The sequence below is a fragment of the Amborella trichopoda genome, chromosome 3, assembly GCF_054954075.1.
Source record: "Amborella trichopoda isolate Santa Cruz 75 chromosome 3, AtrichopodaSantaCruz75HAP2 v2.0, whole genome shotgun sequence".
Taxonomy (NCBI): domain Eukaryota; kingdom Viridiplantae; phylum Streptophyta; class Magnoliopsida; order Amborellales; family Amborellaceae; genus Amborella; species Amborella trichopoda.
Window position 1 is genome coordinate 31,667,839 of NC_142338.1, and position 6,484 is coordinate 31,674,322.

Below are 6,484 nucleotides of genomic sequence, written 5' to 3' on the forward strand. Positions count from 1 at the left end.
TCATCCATGGATTTATCATTCACAAGTAATAGATAAAGTAATCACAATTATGTCATCCTCCTTAAACTCATTCCATGTACATGTCTCACAAAATCATTTGCCCCCAAGCCTTTGGTTAATGGATCTGCATGCATAGCCTCAGATGGAATGTAACCAACTTCTACTTCACCAGCTGCTATCTCTTCTCTTATTATGGTATTGAGCTTCAATATGCCTTGAGTTGTTGTGCAACCTTGGTTCAACTGCTACTGCTATTGCAGCTTGATTGTCACACATGATTATATAGTTTCATGTTTTAAAGGGTTGACGTTAAGATGATTCAAGAACTTCTTAATCCAAATGGCTTCTAAAGTTGCGAAGCTTAAAGCCATATACTCAGCTTCCATGGTAAATAAAACTACAGTGTCTTGCTTCTTGGTGCGCCAAGAAATGACACCACCTCCATAAAGAAATAGATAACCCGAAGTGGATCTCGAGTCATCCGAGTCTTCTTGATAGTCAGAGTCTGTGTATCTCAAAACTTTAAGCTCACTCATATTGCCATAGGTTAATCCATAATCAAATGTTCCTTTCGAATACCTCATAATTCTTTTCACGACTTTCCAATATTCTAATCCAGGATCACTTTGAAATCGACAAATCAAGCTTTGAGCAAAAGTTAGATCGGGTGTAATTCCCATGGTTAAATACATTAGTGATCCTACGGCACTCCGATACGTGATCATTTCCATCTCATTTCTCTCAAGATCATTGTTTGGTTTCATATTGACATTTAATTTTCCTCTCCTTTCTGCATGTATATTTTTAGGTTTGGATTCACTCATACCAAATCTCTCGAGAACTTTCTTGCAATATGTAGATTAAGATAATTAAATAGTGCGGCTGCTCTATCTCTTATAATATGAATCCCTAACACATATGAAACCTCTCCCATATCTTTCATATCAAAATTTCTTGATAGCATTGCCTTTGTGTCTTTTATATGGTCTAGGGTGCTACTAGCTATTAGAACATCATCCACATATAAAATCATGAAAGTAATGCCAGTCCCACTGGTCTTATGGTATACACAATGGTCATCCTCATTTGGTTTGAATCCATATCTAATCAAGGTTTGGTGGAACTTGAAGAACCATCTTCTTGAAGCTTGTTTGAGAGTATAAAGTGATTTGTTAAGTTTGTACATGAACGTTTCCTTTCCTTTCACAACAAAACCCTCGGGTTGGTTCATGTATATATCATCTTCTAGGTCACCATTTAAGAATGCAGTTTTCACATCCATTTGATACAATTCTAGGTCAAGGTAGGCTGCTATGGATATGATCATCCTAGTTGAAGGCATTTGGGCAACAGGTGAATAGGTGTCAAAATAATCTACCCCTTCCTTTTAAGTAAAAACATTTTGCTACAAGTCTTGCCTTGTATTTTTTAATACGCCCTTCAGAGTTAAGTTTCTTTTTTAGTATCCACTTACATCCAATGGATCTAAGGTTAGGTGGTAATCGAACTAACTTCCATACATGGTTCTTTATGATTCAATTTATCTCATCTTGTATGGCTTCCTTCCATAACTTATGATCCGGATGAGACATAACATGTAGGTTAGAATAAGGTTTATCATCGGGTTCTTCACTAATCCTCTCATAGTCCTCCCTAAGGTAAGTGAAAAAGGTAGGTGGTCTCCTTATTCTCTCACTCACCTAAGTGGGATGGTTTCAATTTTTTTGTTAGGCTTAAGCTCATGGAAGTCTACTCTCTTTTGGGTTGACTCTCTCTCAAGGAATTTATCTTTAAGAAAATAGGCATCAAGGCTTTCAATTACATTATGATTCAAGAGGTTATAAAACCTAAATCCCTTCCCATGACTTAGGTATCCTATGAAAACACATTTTATGGTTTTAGGATCAAGTTTTGACCTATTTTGGGATGGTATGAGAACATGGGTTGAACATCCTCAAACCTTGAGGTGCTTTATTAAGGGAGGTCGGCCCATGAAGAGTTGGTAAGGAGTTGATTGAATTGCTTTGGTGGGAGTCCTATTAAGGACATATGTGGCGATTAGAATCGCCTCCCCAAAACTCTATTCCAAGATTAGCGGTACTCATCATATTTCGCACCATCTCAACTAGGGTTTTATTCCTTCTCTCGGCAACCCCATTTTGTTCGGGTGAGTAAGGCATGGTGGTTTGATGGACAATCTCATATTGGATACAAAGATCTTGGAAGCTTGAGAGGTGTATTCCCCACCCCTATCTGATTTAAGGTTTTTGATAGTTCGACTTAATAGGTTTTCAACTTCTGCTTTATATATTGTTGGAATTTGGTTATGGCCTCACATTTGTTTCTCATGAGATAGGTGTGACCAAATGGTCATCAATGAATGTTATGAAGTACCTTATGTGCCCCGTGATAGGCACACTCATAGGTCCCACACACATCTGAGTGGATTAGTTCTAAAAGACTAGAGACCCTTTCAACCTTTTGGTGAGACTTCTTTACTATCTTTCCTTTAAGGCAAGCTCGCATCTATTATGAGAATCGATATTCATTTTATTAAGCAATCATTCTTTCATCATAATATGCATTCTAGATGGATTAATGTGACCTAACCTTAAATGTCATAAAGTAAAATTTCGTAAATCATCACCCAAGTAATCAAACTCCTTTATCATTTTAATTTCATAAAGCCCTTGAACTAAGTGGGCTACAAAAACAAGGTCTCCATTAATAGAGTCATCATGCACATAGACCTTTTCCTCCTTAAACAAGAGCACAAACTCGGCTTTACTCATCTTGGAAACTGAGATGAGATTCTTCCTCATCCCCGGTGCATAGAGAGCGTCCTTAAGCATAAGAGTCTCACCATTAGTGAACTCCAACACATAGTCCCCTTTTTCTAAGACCCTTTCCATTTGATTTCTACCTATATAAAGATTATGGGTACCAGGTTTGACATCATAAAACCTTCTAAAGCCCTTCATAGAATTTGTCACATGGATAGTAGCCCCCGAGTCAAGAACCCACATATCCGCCTCTTCATTGGCAATCAAAGTCTCATGGACCACACAAACTCTCCCTTTCCTTGGTCCTCCACCGGTATTAGCTTGAGGCTTACCAATATTAGGTTTAGTAGTAAAATGAGGGTTTTGTGGAGGATGAGGATACCTACAAAACTTTTGAGTATGCCCGTATATCTTGCATCTAAAGCATTGCACCTTCGAAAATTCTTGGCTTGAGGGCCAAACCGACCTCCAACCTACCATCATGGGCATGGGTGGCGGTTTAGGCCTAAAAGACATAAGGCTAGCACAGTTTGGTGGGTAGAAATGGGTTTTAGGAGGGTAAGGGCTAAATGGATAAGGGGAGTAAGATTTTCCCCTTTGCTTCCTCTTCTTTTTCCATTTGTCTTTTCCCTTTTTTTTTTTCTTGTTCTTAGCATTATCACTCCCACTCACTCCCACATTACATTCACCATAGAAGAGTTAAGAAGAGAAGAAGAGATAGAAGTAATAAGTAAGGGAGTAGAAGAAGATGAGGGTTGGTGAGATTTTACCATATGGACCATGGAAGATGGTCCATCCATTGCCATCATTCTTTGCTCTTCCCCTTCCATGAAAAATACAATCTCATCCACTGTTGTAGGCACATCTTTGGCCACAAAGGTCTCCCAAGAGGGTGAGACCTCTTGAGCAATTATTAGGTTTTTTCACAAGAAATATTTAAAATATTTTTGAGCAATTATTAGGTTTTTCTCATCATTATAAAATCTGACAAAAGGTATAATGAGATATCAAGCTAATAACTATAGGTATCAAAGTACTCCATTGCCTTGTCCCGAATGATGTTCCGCCAAGTCTCAAATCGACCCAATACACCTATGTTCCACAGTCTAAAGCAGAGACACATAATTGGCCATATCAAAGCCGTTAAGCTAGAACTTCTGATCATTCGGCTCTCAATAGATTACAGGTGTACCCCTGTGGGACATGATCTAACTTCATTACAGGGATCCTCTCAAAGCACATTTGCACTGGGTCTTCCAAACTCGGATAATGTATTTGGAAAGGTGGTTTCCCGTACGAAATAAAAGTACACATGCCATGCAATTGTTTCGTATTAGGATATAAACTTATGTCCCATAAGTCTTGACCATTCCATACAAGGCGAATACTCAATAAATACTCATATTATATTTTTCTCGTTTGGATTCTCCAAGCCTTAGCGGATTGTAACTAAACATGAGGTTAACCTATAAAAACCTGACTAGGAGGTGACTCTCACGCCTTTTTGAGAAATTGCTTTCTCAACACATGAACTTTTGATGCCTCATGGGTACTCGAGGTAAAAGAATTTGAGCTCCATTTTGCAAGACGCCAATATTTCAATTTCTCAATCGCTCCCACTGAATGAGAGACTATTGAAATTTAGGCTTTGATAGGCCATATTTCCAACAACATGGACCCACTATTCACTAATCGCTATTTACTATTTACAATATAATAAATTATTTTTACGTTTTATTTATATATAATTATATATTTTATATAAATAATATAGTATTTTATATAAATATTATAGTATTTTATATTATACTCTACTATATAATATTAGATAATATATATAATATTTTACTATATAAAATATAATATTTTACTATATAAAATATAATATAATATAAACATATTTAAATATTAATATAATAATATAATACTATATATATTATTATTTATAATAATAATATTATATATTTTTTATATTATATATTTTACATCGTGTGTATATATATATATATATGGGTGTCTTAAATAATCCAATTAAGGTGCAGCTCCAAATTTTATCATAACATGAAATTTTGGGGTAAAACATTATTGAGATTATCTGAAAATATATTTTCATATCTAATTATAAAATTTTACGCTCCAAATATGGTTAAAATCAAGTAGATCTATATACATATGAAAATATTGAAAATAGACGGTCTAGATAATGTGTTGCAAGATGCACTATTTTTGGGACTTAAAATCTCTTCTTTTTTTTTTCGTTATATATCTCAATGTCGAGATGATCAATTAGAGGGTTTTTCATCATTTTTCCAATTGATTTTTGAGGTGCATATATAATTCTACATTTTAAGGTTGCAACCTTTCATATATATATAATTATGTATTGTATATGTAATATATATTTTATTTATTTACTTATTATATTATATATGTAATATACATATCTATTCAAGGTTTTGTGTAAATATTTTCACCCCAACCAAGCGCTACCAAACATATAGAACTCTTTATACGATCCTTTGTAAATAGGGTGCGGTTTGTAAAGAGCCTAGGCTCTAAACAATCAAATTCAAGCCTACCTTCAACTAGTGTCAAGAAATGTGGTTTCAATATTGAAAATCTTTGTGATAGCGTTAAAATATATTTTTATATTTATTTATAAAGTTTAAAGCTTCAAAAATAGAGTAGATCGATAGATTTATGAAAACTTGAAAATTTACGGTCCAAAAATGAGTTACAAAACATACTATTTTTAAAACTTGAAATCCATTTTTTTCTCATGTCCATGCTTCTTGATGTCGAGATGATCAATTTGAAGATATTTGAACATCAAAACAACCTCTTCTAGTGAAATTTTTGAGGTAGGCTCAAATTTGATTGTTTAGAGCCTCGGCTCTATATAAACTTTTCCCTTTTGAATATGCTACCAAACATAGTAAGAAGAATGCATATGCAAATATTTACATAGTTAAAGTATTTACATATGAAAATATTTCACAGGAAATATTTACACGCAAACCAAATGTGCCTTTGGATATTAGTGAAATCTATCGTTTGATTTGCTCAATGTCTAGGATATAAAAATTTCATGGAAGTTAAATATTGGAAAATCAGTTAACTTTTTCACGATTTTATTTCTACACCAAAACTTGTTTTTTAAAATTTCCAAGGCCCATAGATTCCACTCGTTGGCCTCCTTAACCCTAAAAATAGGGCACATTTGCTAGATATGAAAATTTTAAAGAGAGAAAGTACCTAAAAATTATTAAAGATAGAAACTATCTCAAATTTTTAGACAGAGAAACTATCTCAAATTGTTACTTTTAGAGAGATAAACTATGTTCAAATTTTAAAGAGAGAAACTATAAAATTTTAGAGAAAGAAAGTACCTAAAAATTTTTAGAGCGATAAACTATCTCAAAATTTTTAGAGAGGAAAACTATCTCAAATTTTAAGTTTTAGAGAGAGAAACTATTTCAAATTTAGAGAGAAAAACTACATAAATTTTTTAGAGAAAGAAACTATCTCAAATTTTTAGAGAGACTTATCTCAAATTTAAAGTATTAAAAAGACAACATCTCAAAATTTTAGAGAGAGAAACTATAACAAATTTTAGAGATAGCACCTAAAAATTTTTAGTGATAGAAACTATCTCAAATTTTTTAGAGAGAGAAATTATCTCAAATATTATGTGTTAGAGT

The 6,484-nt window shown here is 33.7% G+C and overlaps 1 pseudogene; it reads right to left on the minus strand.

Annotated features, from left to right (window-relative positions):
• Positions 1-278: 278 nt before the first annotated feature.
• Positions 279-680, minus strand: LOC148782842 (secreted RxLR effector protein 161 pseudogene; annotated as a pseudogene).
• Between the last annotated feature and the right edge of the window lie 5,804 nt (positions 681-6,484).